This window comes from Petaurus breviceps, unplaced genomic scaffold (genome assembly GCF_028583685.1).
Source record: "Petaurus breviceps papuanus isolate PSGF00001 unplaced genomic scaffold, PetGlider_PUasm1.0 91133, whole genome shotgun sequence".
NCBI lineage: Eukaryota > Metazoa > Chordata > Mammalia > Diprotodontia > Petauridae > Petaurus > Petaurus breviceps.
In genome coordinates this window covers 39,132,571-39,152,308 of record NW_027187419.1, presented here as the reverse complement: position 1 = coordinate 39,152,308, position 19,738 = coordinate 39,132,571, and the positions used below count along the sequence as shown (strand labels likewise).

The window sequence follows — 19,738 nt, the reverse complement described above, 5'->3', positions numbered from 1 at the left end:
TGTAGCAATGCTATGCTCCCTTTTAGTTAGGCTTCTGAAATTCTGGACTTCAACATCATGCTTCATCTGTAATCTTACCCTGTTATCTCCCTCCATGCCCTGGAACTCTCCAACCTGAAACATCCCTCTGCTTTGCCTGCCCCATTCTCCTGTTGATGAGTTCTTCCTGAGGCCTTCATTCTATAGAGAATCTCAGGACAGCCAGATTTCATTCTCCTCCTGGCAATGCTTCTTCTACTTTTCTAAACTTCAGCACCTTGCTCCCATGCCAGGTAATGTCACTGTACCTACTCCTTGATGATAAAGCTGTCTTTCTTTTATTTGCATTTGTATCCCCAGCACTTAGTACAATGCCTGGCACAAAGTAATCACTTAATAAATGCTATCTTGCCTTGTCCTTTTCTCTTTCCCAACTCCTATCCTTACACTAGGGAATTTCAACATACAAACTGATGCTCCTAAACTCACCCTAACCTCTCAGTTCCTCTTATTTCCCATTACTTACTTTTCTATCCCACCACAGTTACAAAAAAATAAGGTCATACCCTTGATATTGTCCTTAGCCATAAATACAGAAATTCCATGATCATGAATTCTGAAATTCTTTCATCTGATCACAATCTATTTTCATTCTTCCTCTCCTTCTACCTTGTAATCCCCAAACCTATTCTTTCTCTTTACCACAATCTCAAATCTCTCCATCTCTCCATGCTTTTCCAGGCCATCAACCCTGTTCTGACTAAACTCTCCTTCTTTCTCCATCTTGCGCCTTGGTGAACCAGTTCAATTCTATACTGTCAAGTTCTCTTTAGACCTTTGCTCCTTTATCTCATCCAAGATTTTGCCTTGCCAACCCTCAGCCTTGGATTATTTCCACCACCTTTGCTCTTACTCCCATGCTACCAAAAAAAAAGAAATTGAGAAAATAATGAAATTGCTGAGTCCACTGAAAATTTATGTTACATAATCTCAGCTGGGTCATTACTGTGGCAAACTAATCTTTTTACCCTTGATCCATCCATTCCTGTTGTCTTCCTATATCTCTTTTCCTTTTTTATCTACACTCTTTGAGAAGGCAGTTTACAATAGGTGCTTCTGTTTCATTTCTTCTCACTCTTCTTAACTCTCCGCAGTCTGACTTCTGACTCCATCATTCAAATGAAACTTCTCGCTCCAAAATTACCAATGATCTCCTGATTGCTAAATCTAATAGCCTCTTCTCAGCGCTCATCCTTTTCAGCCTCTCTGTAGCTTTTATCAATGTGTACCACCCTCTTCTCCTTGATCTCTTTTCTATAGGTTTTGTGATAACTCTATCCTGGTTCTCCTCCTACCTATCTGACTACTTCTGATCTATCTCCTTTGATGGATATTTGTCCAATTTAAACACACTCATAGTAGGAGGCCACCAAGACTATATCCTGGGTCTTCTTCTCCTTCTATACTATTTCACTTGGTCATCTCATTGGCTCCCACAGTTTCAATTGTCATCTCCATGCAGATAACTCTCAGATCTACTTAGCTGACCTTAAGCCCTCTCCTGACCTACTATCTTATCTACAACTTCCTCTTAGACATCTCAGACTGATTCTATACCATAGACATCTTAAATTCAACATGTCCAAAACTTGTCTCATCATCTTTTCTCCTAATCCCTCACTTCCTCATTTTATTATTACTGTTGAGGGTATTTCCATCTTTCCAGTCACCCAGGCTTATAACCTTGGTGTTGTCTTTGACTCCTCACTTTCTTTCACCATCCATAGCCAATCAATTGCCAAGTCCTGTAATTTCTGCCTTCACAATATCTCTCATATCTACTCCCTTCTCTCCTCTGACACAGCCACCACCATGGTACAAGGACCTTATCATTTCATGCCTGGACTATTACAAGAGGTTGTTAGTCTCTCTACCAAAAGTTTCTCCTCACTCAAGTCCATCGTCCACCTAACTGTCAAACTGATCTTCCTAATATTCAAGTACAACTATATCACCCTTCATAGTCAATCAACCCTAGTCATTTCCTACTGCTGCCAGGATCAAATATAAAATCTTCCTTCATAACTTGCCCTTTTCTATCTTTCCTCTTTCCTTATATCTTACCTTTTCCCCTCCCCTAGTACATGCATACTTTGTAATCCAATGATTCTCACTTTCTTGATGTTCTTTGAGCAAGATATTCCATCTCCCTACTCCAGGAACTTTCACTGGATGTCCCCAATGCATGGAACTCTTTCCCATTTCATCTCTGCTTCGTAGTTGCCCTGAATTCCTTCAAGTCTCAGCTAAAGTCTCATCTCCTACAAGAAGTCATTTCCAGTCCTTAATCTTAGTGCCTTTCCTCCAAAATCATCTCCAACTTAACCTGTATATATCCTGTTTGTACATGGCTGTTTGCATGGTGTCTCTACCACTGGACTGTGAATACCTTGAGAGCAAGGATGGGTTATTTTGGGGTCAGGAGGAGAAAGACTATGTTTGGGGCTGGTTGGTTGGTTTTTTGCCTTTTTTTAATCCTTTGCACCTCACACAGTGCATGAAATATAATAGGTGTATAAAGTTGTGTTTGTCCATCATTTTTGAAGAGGACCATGGCAACAGGGAAATGATGACATGACTTGCAGTTGACTTGGATTTGAGTGAGGGAGAGCTGTGCAAGGTCACCAGCCTCACTTTCTCCTCCAGAGCTATCTGGGTCCAGTAACCAGATATTCATCAGGATGCCTGGAGATAACCCAGGATGCAATGGGAGACCCTAACTTTTTTAGGCTAAGGCTTTTTCACATACTCACTTGGAGTGAGGTAAAGTCCATTCAGTGAATAGGCCTCTTTAAGAAGTAAGTCAAGGGATAGCTCCTCTAATTAGAAAAAAAATCAAGCTGAGAAGACCTCAGGGTTCCAGTTCCAAAGAGAAACAGTTACCATTGATATTCACTCTAAGCCAGGAGGGCCCAAAATACAGCCATTAAGTGGAGCTTGGGCAGGGACCTATAGTGGTCCAATCTATGAGCTTCAAAGTGAACTGGGTTTAAGTTTTTCTTTCTTTCTTTCTAGGTGTATAAAAATACTTATTGATTGACTGTACATCATGAAATACCACAGTATCCAAAGAATTAAAGTTATTGTCACCTAAAGGACAGTGGTGAATGTCAGCAGAGGCCAAAGCACATTACTAATGAATAATCATGCAGAAGAAACCATATATAATTGATGTTATCAGTGGGAAGTATTACCAGAAAAGGAGGTGGATCAGTCATGTAGCAAGAGTGAAGAATAACTGATAGATGGTCCCTGTACTTCTTTGGTATCCATGTGATTTCAAGAGATCTAAAGGAAGTCAGACAGCACATGGGGAGGAAGGTGGGAACAAGAATAATACCAGATAAGATAGGTTTTCATCTAAGCTTCTGGAAGGAGTACTGAGGATATCAAATGGCAGCTGGAGAAGGAGATGGCAAACCACTCCAGTATCTTTGCCAAGAAAACCCCAAATGGGGTCACGAAGAGTCAAACTCGACAGAACAACAATAGGCAGAGATTTGAGTAGAAGAGAGTCAGAGGGAAGATATTTCAGGAATAAGAGACCAGGATGGCCAAAGGCAGTGTAGGGTAGTGCTTAGTCCACTTTGGCTAGAACATGACAAGATGTGGGGCAGGGATCAGGAAGCAATGTAGTAAAGAGCACAAGGGAGAGGGGGGCGGCAAAAACAGAAGGCTTACATTCAAATCAGGATATGATACTTATTAGCTATATGAACTTAATTAAGCAAATCATTTCCCATATATGGATTTTTTTCCTCAGCTATCAAACAAGAGGGTCAGAATATATGATCTCTCAGGTCCCTTTAAGCTCTACAGTCTACTAATCCACCTAGGATTTATAGATCTCTGTCTGATAGGAGAGCCTGGTGCTATTCAGACCAAAGATACCAGGAAACAGGCCTCCTTGAAGATCAGCACCATTTAGGAGAGAAAGGTAGAAAGAGAAGTTTCGAGAATCCAGTTGGCACAACCGCCTGTTTTTCCAGGATGCACCAGCTCAATTTGTCTTAGCAAAGTCCTTGAAAGAAAGGATAGAGCCTGGAGATGTGCCATCTTGACATTTCAAGAATAATATGCAAATGATATGCAAATCTTCACTATTGTTTCTGAATCAATAGCCCTTTTTTGTCACTGATTTGAAGTCTAGGTTTCTGTGGAACGCAGCAGCATCCCAGGTTGGAGACTAAGGATTCCCTTAGATGTTGGCAGGGAGCTTTGGGTGTAAGTAGGGGGAAGATGGTCACAGAGGGGAGAAAACGGAACAAATAGGATGAAAGGAGGGGGATATGTCTTTCTCCTCTGCCCTGTGGCTACCAAACTGAAGGGGAGAGAACAATAACAAGACCTTAGATTTGTTTAATACATTATACTTTTCAGAGTGCTTTTCCTTCCTTTACTTCCTTTGAGGAAGGGAGAGAAAGGGAAGACTCAGAGCCTTGCCCAGGCAGCCCTCTAGATTGTAGCTCTGAGGGATGGTGTGGGGGAGGAGGTTGTAATTTCCAAGACCTAGCCCCACTGGTCCTGATGGATGGTCCCTGGCAGCAGCTTTAGCCACTCAGCTGGAGGTCAGGGGCCCCAGACTCTGGTGAACAGGGTCAGGCAGAGGGCGAGAGAAGCTCCTGGTGCTTTCAAACCAGTCGGGGTCCTGGTGCTGATGTGGGGGTGGGGTAGGGGTAGAGAATTTCCCAGGAGCCCCCTGGGGGATGGCATTTTGAAATTGATGGGGGAGGGGATGACATACGGTATAGATGCAGTAGGGGAGGGAACACAGATAAGCAGCGGTCAGATGGAAACTCAGGCTTGGAGATTCTCTCAGGGACTTTTAGGTCCAGGAAGATAAACTCTCGGTTGGATCTCTTTTTTCCAAAGTGCCAAAGAGACAAGCAGGATTGGGAAAGGGGGGAGAAGTAAACTTTACTGAGAATTGGGAATCTAGTTTCTATGGAAACCACAGTCCACTAGTTCTTCCCACACCCATACAGTCGCAGGATTTGAAAGAGCCTTAGGATCTGGCCCATTCATTCTGTATTACAGATACATTATACAGATGAAGAAACCAAAGTGACTTTTCAAATTCACAGAGCTGGTTAGTGAGAGGGTCAGGACTAGAACTCGAATCTGCTAAATTCCAGTTCCATGGTCTTTCCACAGTGTTTCCTCCTGAGTTCTCTCTTAGTCCTGGTGGGTAGGTGAGAGCAGGGCTGTGGGATTATGATGGGCAGTTGGGGAGTAGAGAAGGAAGCAGGGCTCTTGGGAAGACCAGAGACCCCAGCCAAGGGGGTGGAGAAGGGGAATGCATGCTGAGTTGGCTTTGGAACCAGAATTGTGGCTTCCTGTCTCTAGTTATACAAACTGCTCAGTCTGGCACACACATAGGTGGTGGGAATGGAAGTTGTTGGAAAAACAATGCTAGAAAAACCTGTTGGGTTTTTGGCTAACCCTTTTTTATCCAATAAGGTATCTTCATCCCAGTCATGTCCTCTTCTCCTGCCTGACACCTTCCCTCTCTGCCTGAATAAAGATAGACCTAGGGTTATTCTTTTTCTCCATTGCTCCAGTCTGGGAGAAAGATGTGGGCTTCTCCTTGCCAAGACCAACACCCCTACATGTACTTTCTGTTGTCCCCTTCTCTCGATTTATGTACCCACCACCATAGTTGGGGTCCTCATCACCTCTTCCATGAACCATTGGAATAGCCTCCTAATTGGTCTTCTTGCTTCCCCTCTCCTCTTTCCTACCCATTCTCCCCAAAGCTGCCAAACTGATATCCCTAAAGCACAATTCTGACCAAGCCACTCCCAAGTATAAAAAGCTCCTTATTGCTTATAGGATAACATACAAGACCCTCTGTAAGAACCCTTCACAATATGATTCCAGATGACCTTTCCAAACTTATCTTCCATTTGTCCTGCTTCCCCCCTCTACCTTTCAGACAGATTGGCCTGAGACAGATGAACTCTGTCTCATAAATGGAGCTCTTTCTCCTGCCTCTATCCTTTTCCACAGGTTATCCTTCATTGTACTCAAAACTCAGTCATCACTGATCTTCAGATGCTACAATAGCTATCATTTATATACTGCTATAAAGTTTGCAAAACAATTTATAAATATTATCACACTTTCACTCATAAGTGGGAGAGAAAAATGCTTCTAAGACAGGACCATGAAGGATAGAGAAGCTAACCCGGTCAGGAAAGTCATGGGTTCAAGTCTCACTTTTGGGTAAGTCAATCAACTGAGTCTGAGAGGTTTCCTTTTCTGTAAAATTGGCATAGTAATAATAATACTTATGTTACTTAGGTGTATCACAAAGTTGCTGTGAGGATCAAATGAGATTAGCACTTTGTAAACCTGAAAAGTTTTATATAAATGTCAGTTATCATTATTATTGTTGAGGGGATCCTTCATCTATCATTTTGTACTAAGAAGGAACAGTAATTCGTACAGCTCATGTACAGCTTGAGGTACAATTGAAAAAATTTTCAACTGTTCCGAAAGTCTAGTTTTCCTTTAGCTCAGGTTCCCACTTGGCTCTGATGAGAAGATGGTGAGAAGATAATTCAGGTAAGTCATCCTGACACAAGATTGACTGCCCCTAAAGAGAACTTGGGCTTTTGCCCATTGGCTGGAGAATGATCCTTTACTTTCCCAATCCCCCTTAGTGCTGTCACCAATGACATCCAGGACAATTTCATGTTTCAAAAAGCTTCTCTCTGTAATCCAGAGTCCTGGAATAGGGATTAGGAGTATGTGCATCCAACTGCCCTTTCCTGGGATAGTAGTTGCTATGGTCCATTGTGTGTGTGTGTGGGGGGGCAGTGCCGAACTGATTCCAGTCTGGGGCTCAGGACAGGCAACTGAGCAAGAAGACAGACCTCTTGCTGAACCAACTGGCTCATCACTCCGTAAATTCCCTTTCCACTTCCCAGGGATACCTTGAGTTTGACCTTAGTGCTGGGAGTAAAGTTTCTTTCTTTGTTTCCTAATCAACAGCCTTGCTGATTGCTGGCCTCCAGCTGTTCCCAGACCCCTTGTCCACCCCCCCACTCTCCCTGTGAAGTCTCATTAATGGGAAGCTTAGGGCCTGTGCGGGACTCCTGACAGCTGTCTCTCCCCTTGTTAGAGCAATCATCTCAATCTGACATGATGACTCTGGGCTCCTCCTTGAGGAGCCTGTCTGCACAGAGGCCTCTTTGGGAAGCCCCAGGGGCCAATCCATGACAGTCCTGGAAAAAGTACCTCTTCAAGTCCTCTGGAATTAATGACTTAACCAGTTCTTTCCAGGAGCAGGAGGACAGGGATTTAGGGAAGGGAATATGGGTCTTTTTAGAGCCTGTGCCAAAGCCAGCTGTTGAGAAATTCTAAGAATAGACTGTGCCTTTCACCTCCATAGCCACCTTTCCTCCCACTCCCCAAAAAAGCACGTTCTTGGTCTTTTGTTTCTTTCAGGAATTAAATCTCTGTGTCAGGATGATCACCTATGGGACACCTATGGAGATCCAGTACCCAAATCACCTGATTCTCTATGTACTTCAACACTTATTCAGCTTGGGCAGAGGAGGCAGAAAATCCCTCCAGGAAATTTTCATGGAGGCCTTAAATAGCTAAGATTATATTTCTAAGACTAGGAGAACAGATTATAGGACCCTTACTTTTCCCTGGTCTACCTCTCCTGTAGGTCTTTTGCCTCATTTATAAAATGGGTAGTCTTTTGTTTTGTTTTTCTTAGGACTATTTGGAGTGAAAAAGAGTATGTGTTTATAATCAGGACTGGAAAGATGTTACAAGATCAAGCAAAATCAAAGAAAGCACTTGAGAAGCCATCTTTTTTTTTTTTTCATAGACTATTAGAGCTGGAAGAGACTTTGAGATCATTTAGTCTAACTTTCTCATTTTACGTGCGGTTCCGGTCCCCTGACTACCCCAAAATCAAGGTGTTCTGTGGACCTGCATTCTCTACAACCATAGCTTACCTCATGACTCCCCTCCCCACCACTGATTTTTTTTTTTTACTTAACTACTAAGTCACAAGACATTAATAACTTCAAAGTGAAGGCATTTAATGAAATGGTATAGTCAGAAACTAACACCAAAACATTCCTCCTGTATGTCCCAACAAAATAAGTCTACTTCTGTGACACGTTCTCCCACAAATACATGGAAGATGAATAAGAATGAAAGTATGTAACAGGGAGAGAGGCACATATGTATGTAGCATGTAGCCATATTACATAGTAAAACATTGCAATTATGGAACATGGGTCCAGGGCACACTTATGTAATTGTCTCAGGGTTGGTAGGACTGCTCCCTGCTATGCCATCTCTGCTTAGCTTCAGGATTCTGCTCCAAATGACTTGTAGTTTCTGCTGCCATCTGCTTCTGGCTTAGCTGAAATCTGTGGTTCTCTCTTCCTCAGGAAAAATGGGTGCCACTATATTTGTTAGTGTCTAGCTTAAAGCCTATAGGGTTTCTTTTATTTTCTAGATCTTTTGGGAAAAGGCAGAAATCCTTGCCCAAGAATCAGCAAAAAGCCTCCACTTGGATTTCTTGTTCTGGTCCCTCAGTCTTTGTTCTGAAGCCTCTTGTTTCCCTGATATGAATTTCTCAACTCCAGGTGCCCAGCTCTATGGAAAAAAGAACAGGATCTTCCCAGCTAACTGTCCTAAGGCTCAGTCTTGAATTTGTTCTCCTCTTCCTGGTCCAGGTATTTGGGTCCCTCAGTCAAGACCTCATTGTGGTTATGGTGAGCAGTCTGTATAAAATTCCCGATGTTCAATCTCCGGAGGCTTGGTACTAGTTATTTGCTCAATAACCACCAAAAGGGGTTCAGTGTTCCCCAGGTTTTGAACCTTAATGAATAGGTTAGAAAAAGTCACAGGCACCAGCTAAACCCTGAATTCCTGGTCCTTTCATATTTAAATGTTGTTGCTGTACTTCATTTTTCTGAAGATGACCAATGACATCATGGGGTGATGTCTCAACTTGCATGTGAATTGGTTTTAAGTGAGGCAGAGCTGCAGTCATCACCCTCACTCTCTCTTCCAGAGTCATTGAAGTCCAGTAGCAAGACAAAAGTCAAGATGACCAGCGATGGCCTGGGATGCAGTGGATGACCTTGGAATCTTCAATGTCTGACCAAGCTCTAAGTGCTCCACGATGCCTGCTTCAACCACTTTCTTGGCTGTTGGAATAGATTGTTCTTATCTGCCCATTCTACCTGGGGAAGTCTTCACATGCTTGGGGTGGACACTCCCCTACCTCACTGATGGGTCTGACACTCATCTGATACTTCAAACTAGTTTAGCCTCTCTGTCACGATGGTTTACCAAGTATGGTTACTATGCATGCTACAGCTTCTTGGTGCCACAGGTGAGAACTTGGGGACAGAGGGACACCACAAGTGTAGGAGCAGCCCTGAAAAGGGCTCTCCAAGCCCTCACACCAGACGTGCTAGTCCTCCCTGAACATATCTGCAAGGGAAGCAGCATTTATATAGTGCCACGTTTCAGGCACTATGCTAAACACGGAGGTTACAAAGAAAGGCAAAAGACAGTTCTAGGGGCAGCTAGGCAGCGCAGTGAATAGAGCTCTACCCTGGAGTCAAGAGGACCTAAGTTCAAATCCAGTCTCAGACACTTGATATTTACTAGCTGTATGACCTTGGGCAAGTCATTTAATGCCAATTAGAGACCTACTCCCCCCTCCAAAAAAAAATACAGTTCCTACCCTCAAGAAACTCATAATCTAAGGGGATGAAAAAGATTAACCCTAAGGAGCTTGTTCAAGGGGAAAAGGAACTGAAGATCAGGAGCTATATTGAAGGCTCAATAATCCTGTGTCCTTTTCTCTGCCATTCCCTTTATAAAGTTCATATATCTTCATTGATTTCTCCAGTGACTCACTTGCTATCTTACCAAGCCCAAGTCCAAGAGATGAACAACACCATGAAGTACCTGCCCATTCCAGACCATAACTGAAAAGGTTACTTACTGTCCTCTGGACATTTACCTAAGCAGAACTGACCTCACTGGAGACAGACTTCAACTAGTTCTAAGATTTAGATCTCCTCAAGAGAATCCTGAGGTCTCCTATCCTAAAATGACTGTAGCTTTTGGGGGTTCCCAGATGGGGCACAAACTGGAAGTGGGGGGCCAGAGATTGGTCAGGTAGCCCTGGTGTTCCAGGAATCCCAAAAGTCAGCCCTGAAAGCTGTTATCAGAATTCAGAACAGTGCCAGCTCTGTCCTAGAGACTTTGATGGGTCCATGGCCCACGGCTCAGCTTCTCACTTTTTTTCACTAGGTCCCTGTACATTGCAGGTCATAAATTTTATAGGGTGTCAGCTGGGCTCTTGGGGCTTTGACCAGCCCCCAATCCATCATCTACCAGCCACATAGCAGATCATAAATCATGGGAAACAAGATCTCTGGCACTTCTCTCAGATCCCACCAACCTCCAGGGCATACACAATAATCCCCGGAGGGCATACAAGTATTGGGTGAAGACTTTTTCTAGGCCTCAGGTTCCCCCCTAGGCCACTGGCTTCATTTCTTCTGAAGGGAATTTAAGGGCCAAATTCATAAGAGGGTCAGTGCTTTCCCTCTTACCCTAATGGAAATACTAACTCATATTCCTACAGTTTACAAAATACTTTCCTCTCCACAGTCCTGAGAAATAAATAGTACAAGTGTTATTGACCTCATTTTACAGATAAGGAAATCAGGATTCAGAGAGGTAGGGAATTTGGGTGAAATGTACATAGGATCACAGATTTAGAGGTCATCTAGCCTAACTCTCTCATTTTACAAATGAGGGACCTAAGGCAAAGAGGAGAAGTGACTTGGTCAAGGAAATAGAGGTAGTAAATGGCCAGGATTCAAACTCCAGTCCTCTGACTCTAAAGTCAGCATCCTTTCCACTGAATCACATCTAAGTTCTTTTGTGCCACATATAGAATTTAGTTAGAAGGAAACTTGAATATCATTTACTCCAAGCCTTTTGTTTTATAAATAAAGAAGCTAAGTCTCGTTATGTGACCAGTGTCCCAGGGTTCATCCCAGAGCCATGATTTGTTCAGGTATTCTGAGCCAAAGACCAATACTTGGTCCACTAACCTTGGCTACCTTCCTTCCCATAGTTTCCATTTTATTCTCTGATCTCCTTTCTCTTCTCTCTCCTTATCCAAAAGCCCCAAGTGGCCCCAAGTGACTAAGTGATGGGGAAGTTTGGCAGAATCATGGCAAATCATTCCCTATCTCTCCCCCTCACTTTTTTTCCCCTCATTTTAAACCTTGTCCAAGTCCCAGCTCTAACTTCATGTCCAAATCCTGCTCCCAATGGGGAATCATTGGTTGTAGAAATGATCTAACATGGGATCATTTAGGCTGCCTCTACCCTTTCCTCCTCAGTTCCTCCCTAGTTCAATGGTCTTGGGCCCTGAGACACCATGGAGCTTAGTTAAGAAAATTTGCTTCCCATCATGTTTGGCTTGAGCAATCCAGGGACCTCAGGTCTCTTTGAGACTCTTGCCTATACCCAGGGAGATGACCTTGCCTCAGGATTGGAGGCAAATTTCCATGGTGCAGATTTCTGGAAGTGAGGTGCTAGGGTCCAGAATTGTCCTGTAAGCTGTCACTGTGAACAGAAATAGGACTGGGAGGGGTTTTATTCTCCATTTCCCTTCCTAGACCCAACAAAATGCTGAAGATATTATGGGTGTAGTCCCATTTCCCTCCTCCAACCCTACAGAAATAGACTCAATAGAAGCAGCCAGGTACTGCACAGTGCTTCCCCCACCACCAGAAGTGTCCCTCATGTCCTTGCCCTATCAGTGGCTGCACCTGGGTCCTTAACCAGTGGAAAGGCCTTCAGATTTATTTGGTGCTATTTACTGGTCTTCTGCCAATTAATGACACTTTGAACTCCTCTGACTTGATGCACTGCTGCCCTGACAATAAACAAGTCATTAGTAGGGTCGAAGGGCAGTGCTCCAGCTGTTTTTGATTCATTGTTGGTGAACTGGCTCTGGAGGCTCCTTTCAAGGCTGTGTCCCCAGCTCTGGACTCAGGGAACCCCTAAATGTGGGGCTTCCAGGCTTCTGGAGACCTAGGCAGATTGTTGCACCTGCTTCCCCTGCTATTCAGGGCTTCCCTTTTCCTGAATGAGAAAGGTTCATGACTATTTCCAAATTCCCCCTTCTCATTCCTGAAGGGAGGAGACAGGGTCTGGAAGAGTCAGGTGAGAAAAATCAGGTAGAGAAAGGAGATTTTGGCTGAGGGAAGGAGGAAGAAGATGAGGGGGGTAGACTAGATGACCTTTGAAGTTTCCTCCATCTCTGGATTAATGATCCTATATATGATCTGTGTTGGTTGTTTGTCCTTTGTTTCTGAAGAGGACCAGTGATGAGGTCACGGGAGGATATCTTATCTTGTCTGTGGATTGGATTTAAGTGAGGTATTAAGGGGAAAATGGAAAGGTGGGAATGGAAAAAAGGATGGGTGGCTGAGGAAGGTCCAAAATGAATGAAGAGAAGCAAACTCCAAGAAAGAAACAAGAATTCTACCCTACTGGAACAAGTCTCCAAAAGACTGTTGTAGTAAACCTCTTATGTTCTTCCTGAACTGCCTTCTTTCCTCCTTTTCTTCACTTCCTCTCCTCTTGTTCTACTCCACCTTCCCTGGCTCCCTTTTCTTGCCCTTTGGTTTAAGAGTGTGTGCATCCGGATGTCAGGGAAAGGATTATTCCAAATCACTAAGAAACAGAAAAGTAAATGAAAACAATTTTGAGGCTTCACATGCAGCCAGCAAATTGACAAAGATGACAAAAGGTGGAATCAGTTAATATTGGAAGGACTGAAGCAAGATAGGCACATTAATTTGCTTGCTGGAGTTGTGAGTTGGTCCAAGCACCTTGATGATTTCCAATTTATCCTACATATATTTATTTGTATGTATTCATGTTATCTCTCCCGTTATACTTGAGCTCCTTGAGAGCAGCAACTGACTTTTACTTTTATTTGCATCCCCAGCCTAAGCACAGTCCTTGACACATAGTAAGTGCTTGATAAATTTTCTTGATTGTAAAAAAAAAAGTGATTAAACTCTACACCTCGACCCAAAGATCCCACTGCTAGAGATATACCACAAAGTTAAAGACAGAAAGAAAAGTCTCACACACACACCCCAAAATCCGCAGTGACACTTTTTGTGGTAGCAAAGAATTGGAAACAAAGTAGGTACCCAATAACTGGGGGATGGCGAAACATGGTACACAAATGTAATGGAATATTTTGGTGTTGTAAGAAATGCTGAATTTTGAGACTTCAAAGAAACATGGAAAGATGAATCAGACTCATGTTGAAGTAAACTGAGCCAGTGAAGCAACATGCAAAATAATTACAACAATCTAAATGTAAAGGACAACAAAACTAAACTGAATGTTATATAATTCTTATAATACCGAAGAGGCTGGCTCCAGAGGAGAGACCAAAAAAATGCACCCCCCTCTTGGCTGGGCTTGAAGTTAGGAAGACCTGAGTTCAAATCTAGCCTCCACAACTTACTGTGTGACTGTAGGCAATTCTCTTAATCTTTCTTTTTTTTTGCTTCAGTTTCCTCATCTGTAAAATGAATATAATAATAGCACCTACCTGTCAGGATTGTTGTGAGAATCAGATGAGACATTTGTAACTTAAAGGAGGGAAGGTATAGGTTCATGGATGGAAACACAAGATGTCAGAGTTGAAAAAAACTCTAGAGATCACCTAAAGTAAGCCCTACCTGAAACTTGAATCCTATCCACACAATTGTTTTAATTTTGATGTGAATGTGTACATTCATATGTGTAAGGAGGTTAGCTGCAAATACAATGAAATGGTCTCCTTAAAGCAGTCAGGGGCCATTCTTACAAGGTCAGGACACTAGGCCTAGATTCCAGCTGCATTAAGCTCTGAGATATTACCATAGTAGCCTTGTATCAGAGAACAGCTATGCCTTTTATTTCAATGAAGGCCAAAGAGGCCCCGGGACTGGCATCTGCCCCAGTGGGTTGGCTAGGGCAGCAAACTGTTTCTTTGTGGAGATCTGTTAGCCGGTGTATTTAATGTCTGACCTCTTGATCCTATCCTGGCCATTCCTTCGGATTTCTCAGCTCTAGAATAGTTTTCAGTTATCTGGTTTTGCCCATCAAAGTATGTCTCCCTGGTTCTTCTCTGCCAGGTTTCTAACCCTGTTTAAACACACCAGTTTGTTCTGACCTACTTACTTTATTTATGTGTATTTTGACTTCAATATCTCATCTGGCTCCAGGTCCCTGAAACTACCTTGACCATAAATATTTCCTTGGTATTCTCTAGTGTTTGGTCCCTAATCTTTCACTGGGACACTCAGCCCCTACAGGTATAGTGGACAGGGCACTGAACCTGGAGTCAGGAGGTCATAAGTGCAAATCCTGCTTCAGATCCTTATTAAATGTGTGACCCTGACTTAACCTGTGCCTCAGTTTCCTCTCCTGTAAAATGAAGTCATCGAACTTGATAGTATCTAAAATTTCTTCTAACTGGACATAGACCATTACCTAACACCATATACCAAAATCAAGTCTAAATGGGTGCATGATCTAGGTATAAAGGTTAATACTGTAAACAATCTCAGAAAACAAGGAATAGTTTACCTGTCAGATTTGTGGAGAGGGAAAGACTTTATGACTAAATAAGAATTAGAGAGCATTATAAAATGCAAAATGGATAATTTTGATTACATTAAATTGAAAAGCTTCTGTACAAACAAAGCCAATGTAACCAAGATTAAGAGGGAGGTGGGAAATTGGGAAAGAATTTTTACAATGTATGTCTCTGATAAAGGACTCATTTCTAAAATATACAGAGAATTGAGTCAAATCTATAAGAATACAAGTCATTCCCCAATTAATAAATGGTCAAAGGATATGAACAGGCAGTTTTCAGAGAAAGAAATTAATGATATCTATAAGCACATGAAGAAATGCTCTAAATCACTATTGATTAGAGAAATGCAAATCAAAACAACTCTGAGGTACCACATCTCACCAGTCAGATTGGCTAAGATGACAAAACAGGAAAATGACAAATGCTGGAGAGGATGTGGGCAAACTAGAACACTAATGCATTGCTGGTGGAGTTGTGAACTGATCCAATCTTTCTGGAGAGCAATCTGGAATTATGCCCAAAGGGCTATAAATAATTTCATACCCTTTGACCCAGCAATACCACTTCTAGGGTTATATCCCAAAGAGATCATAGAAGTGGGAGATAGACCCATATGTACAAAAATATTTATAGCAGCTCTTTTTGTGGTAGCAAAGAATTGGAAATTAAGGGGGTGCCCATCAATTGGGGAATGACTGAACAAGTGGTATATGCATATATATGCATGTTATGGAATACTATTGTGCTATAAGAAACGAGGAGCAGATGGACTTCATATTTACCTGGAGAGGTTTATACGAACTGATGCTGAGTGAGAAGAGTAGAACCAGGAGAAATTTGTACACAATTACAGACACAATGTATGTGTGATGACCAACTTTGATAGACTGGACTAGACTGGACTCTTCTCAGCAATGCAGTCATATAAGTCAATCCCAAAAGACTCATGATGGAGAGAGATGTCTACATTCAGAGAAAGAACTAGAAAGAAATGAGTTTGTGTCCAGTTTGAAGCAAACTCCCTGATCTTTTTCCTTTTCTTGTTTGGTTTTATTTCCTTTTTACCATTTTTCATTTCATCTGATACAATCTGTCTTTATAACCTGACTAATGTCTAATGTGAAAGTATTTACAGATCGTATACTTGATTGTATGCCGCTGGGGGAGGGAAGGAAGAGAGGGGGACAGAATGTGAAACTCAAGGAATTGTGGAATTGAATCTTGTAAACTAAAAGTAAACAAACAAATTAGTAAAAAAAAAATTTTTTTAAATAATAAAATTTCTTCCAGTTCTAAATCTATGATTCCTACCATCCAGTACTAACCATGATCCCAGCATTGACTAAAAGACTCAAATCATCACTCTTCTCCCTATCAAAGTACAAAAATTCTGTCATTCTTCAAGCTATTGAGCCTTTTGACTCAGGCAGTCAAAAAGCATTCATTAAATTCCTGTTATGTGCCAGAAACTGTTCTTAGACCAGGGCATAAAAAGAAAAGGCAGAGACACATTGCTTATTCTCAAGAAGGCCACATTCTACTGGGGCAAATGCAGGCAAATTATGTACATACAAAGGGAAAGGATAAGGGATATTGCCCACACTATGTGCCAGACATGGTACTAAACATTTTACATATATCATCTCATTTGATCTTCATAACAAGCTTTCGAGGTCGGTGCCATTATTATCCCCATATTACAGTTGGGTAACTAAGGCAGACACAGGTCATAACTTGCCCAAGGTCACATAGCTATTAAATGTTTGAAGCTAGATTTGAACTCAGGTCTTCCTGATAGACCCAATACTCTCTCTATTGCACTACTTAGCTGCCTATACAAGATATATATTGTTTTTGTTCAGTTGTTTCAACCTTGTATGACACCATTTTGATGTTTTCTTGGCAAAGATACTGGAGTGGTTTGCAATTTCCTTCTCCAGCTCATTTTACAGATGAGGAACTGGGGTCAATAGAGTTAGGTGACTTGCTCAGGGTCACATAGCTAGTAAGTATAGATGAGTAGTAAATAGTAGATGAGTCTTCCTGACTCCAGACCTATCACTCTATCCACTGCACCTCCTAGCTGCCCTATATAAGAAATATACAGCGTAGACCATCTCAGAGGGAAGGTACTAGTAGTGGGGGAAATCAGGAAAGGATTGCAGAAGGTATGATTTGAACTGAGCCTTGAAGGAAGCCAGGGAACCCAGGAGGCAGAGCTGAGAAAGGAGAGTTTTTCAGGCATAGGGGAGAACCAGGGAAAAGGCACAGAGATGGATGTTTTGAGGTATGATTATGTATGCTCAGGCAAGATTAGGGTTGGGCTAGGAACCTTTCTTTCACCGTACCCTTAAGAGAGATTTTAGTATTCTGTTCTTTCTCTTGCCCCCAGGTGGGCAGCAAGGGCATGCCCAGCCCCATCTGTGTCTCATTAATAGCATCACTGGCTTCAGAGAGGACAGAAAACCTGGGCTCAGTAATTGGCTCATGAAAGCTGCATGTAGCTGGAGGGAGAGGATAAGGAGGAAGGGTGAGAGGGCCTAATGGGAAGCAAATGCAGCAGCCTGGTGGAACTCCCCCAGCCCACCCCACATTAGCATTCCTTAGACACCTGCAGGCACTTCCAAGGGGACGGGAATGCAAAAAGGGCACATTGGCTCCTCCTTACCCAAATGTAGAGGAGAAATGTGAAGTGTGGTTCTGATTAAGGGAGTTGCTGGTGATGGGGGAGGGTGATGGAGAAGAAGAGACCCTTTTCAGATTCTCCTGGAGCACTTCCTTTGTACCGCTCACATCATAAGTGCTGAATGGGTCCCACATGCCTCCTTGCATTGTAAATATATGAGCACTTGTCTCATCTCCATAAGTAGCCTAAAAGTCATTTTCCAGTAAAGACCTTGTCTTGGACAACTCTTTATCTCTCACACTGTCCAACATAGTGCTGTCTACAAAACGTGTATCTTTGTATGATTATGGCTAGATGGATGAATGAATGGATGGATGGGTGGATGGATGGTTGAGTTCTCTAGACTCAAAGGTCAATACATCCATACCATAAAGAAAGGAGGCTGAACACAGTGCCCTAATCATCCATAAAGACTGTTGGATGAAAATGGGCTGATACTGCAGCAGAAGAAATTTTGAGGTGACTAAAGAGCATAAATATTTCTTTTTTTCTTCTAAGGACACAGAATAAATAACACTAACTGGAATTTGAAAGTCTAGGTTTAAATCCACACTTGATGATTATTACCAGGCCACTAGGGGTACAGTAGATAGAATGCTGAACTTGGAGTCTCAAAACCCCGAGTCTGAATCCTGCTTTAAATTTAATAGCTGTGTGACCATGAGCAAGTCACTTTAAACTGATGTTTGCCTCAATTTCCTCATTAGTACACAAATAATAATAGTACCTACTTCACAGGGCTGTTGGGAGGATCAAATGAAATAATGTGTAAAGTACATGGCAAACTTTAAAGGACTATATAAATGCTAGTTAGCATTGTCTGGGTCACTTGGGACTGATTAGTTACCTGATGTCCCCAGACCTCAGTTTCCTCATCTATTAGGTGGGACACTTGGATGGGATGAGCTCTGAGGTCCCTTCTAGATCTCAGTCTATGATCCCTAGATCCTTTACTTTTCCCCTTCTCTCCCTCCACCCTACTGTCCAGGCTAACTAAAGAGAAGACTTTCTAGAGGTAAGGGAATCAATGAAAATATATGCAGAGATACCCTTCATTTCAAAAAGCCCATGCTATCTAGAATTCATTTTCACCTGCCTTCCAGATGCTACCAGTGACACCCCAGGCTGACACTGTGTATCTTCCTCAGCACCTTTAAACTGTCACCCCACGGTGCCAGACTTCTGTACAGTGGACTGACAGTTTCTCTTAGGGCTGCCCACTTTATTTTGTTTGTCTAGGAGATGATGTAATACCTATTCTTCACTTTTATGACTTCTCTCTTATTATTGTCTTAACCACTCCATTTGTTTCCATTCACACCCCTCTCCCCCCCCCCCCATCCCCCACTAAGTCCCAACCACTTTCCCTCTCCTCCCACAGTCAGGATGGAGATTCTAGTCTAGGTCCAGGCCAGCTAGCCTGTCCTCCCCCTCTGCCCCCAGCCTTCTCCTCCTACATTCCAGGACCCTGCTTTCCCTGCTGGGAAACTTACTCAAACCAGATGCGGGCTTCTCCTCCTACCCAATCCTAGCCAAGGGCTGCAGGAGGTAGGGGAGAGGAAGGCTCTACACCCACATCCTGTTCCCCTCAGCCCCTCCCACCTCCCCAAGGGCAGGCAGCTATTCCCAGGAACAGCTATAGTAGGATCATTGTGATTTGGTTTTAGGTAGTTTAGGTTTGATGCTGCTCAAGATAAATATTAGGAAATGAGACAGAGAAAGCTATGAGCAATTATCTTGCCATACAGCTAGACTCTCAGCCCTGATCTGTTTAGGTACATTCACAGTAACCTTCCCCATCTTTCTCAAACCCAGCCCAAACTTCATCGCAGTGGGGTTGGAATTCATCCCATGGGGTTCAAATACCCCCAGCACTTCTTTTTAAAACTCTAACCTGTTGTATTTAAGTTGTGATAGCATCGTCTCCTCCTGGCTTCTTGGCAGGTCAGATGAACTGATTTGAGCAGCAGGTTAGCCTCAGCTCTACTGAGCAGGCATTGCCTTGCTTTGAAATCCCAACTAAAATCTCATCTGCCAGAAGCCTTCCCCCTATTAACTGTTTCCTATTTATTCTGTACATAGTTTATTTTGTATATATTTGTTTACATGTTGTCTCCTTCTTTAGACTGCAAGCTCCTAGAGGGCAGACTGTCTTTTGCCTCTTTTTTTTATCCTTAGTGTTTAGTATAGTCGAACAACCCACCCCCGCTTCCAAATCTAGCCATATGCCCATTAATTAGGGGGGCAATACCGTGTAATGAAGTAGAAAAGAGTCCTGGATTAAGAGGATTAGAAGGGCTGCGTTTTAATTCAATTAAGATTAACAA

The 19,738-nt window shown here is 42.6% G+C and overlaps 1 long non-coding RNA gene across 3 annotated transcripts in view; it reads right to left on the bottom strand.

The window, feature by feature from the left end:
- LOC138154844 (uncharacterized) overlaps positions 1-19,446 on the bottom strand; it is an 83,920-nt gene extending 64,474 nt beyond the window's left edge. For 2 of the 3 annotated variants that reach the window (XR_011166689.1, XR_011166688.1), the window contains exon 1: positions 18,905-18,992. This is a non-coding gene — a long non-coding RNA (uncharacterized lncRNA). Of the gene's footprint in view, positions 1-18,904; positions 18,993-19,305 lie in introns of those variants that run through there. The other variant, XR_011166690.1, reaches the window with a different exon arrangement.
- Between the last annotated feature and the right edge of the window lie 292 nt (positions 19,447-19,738).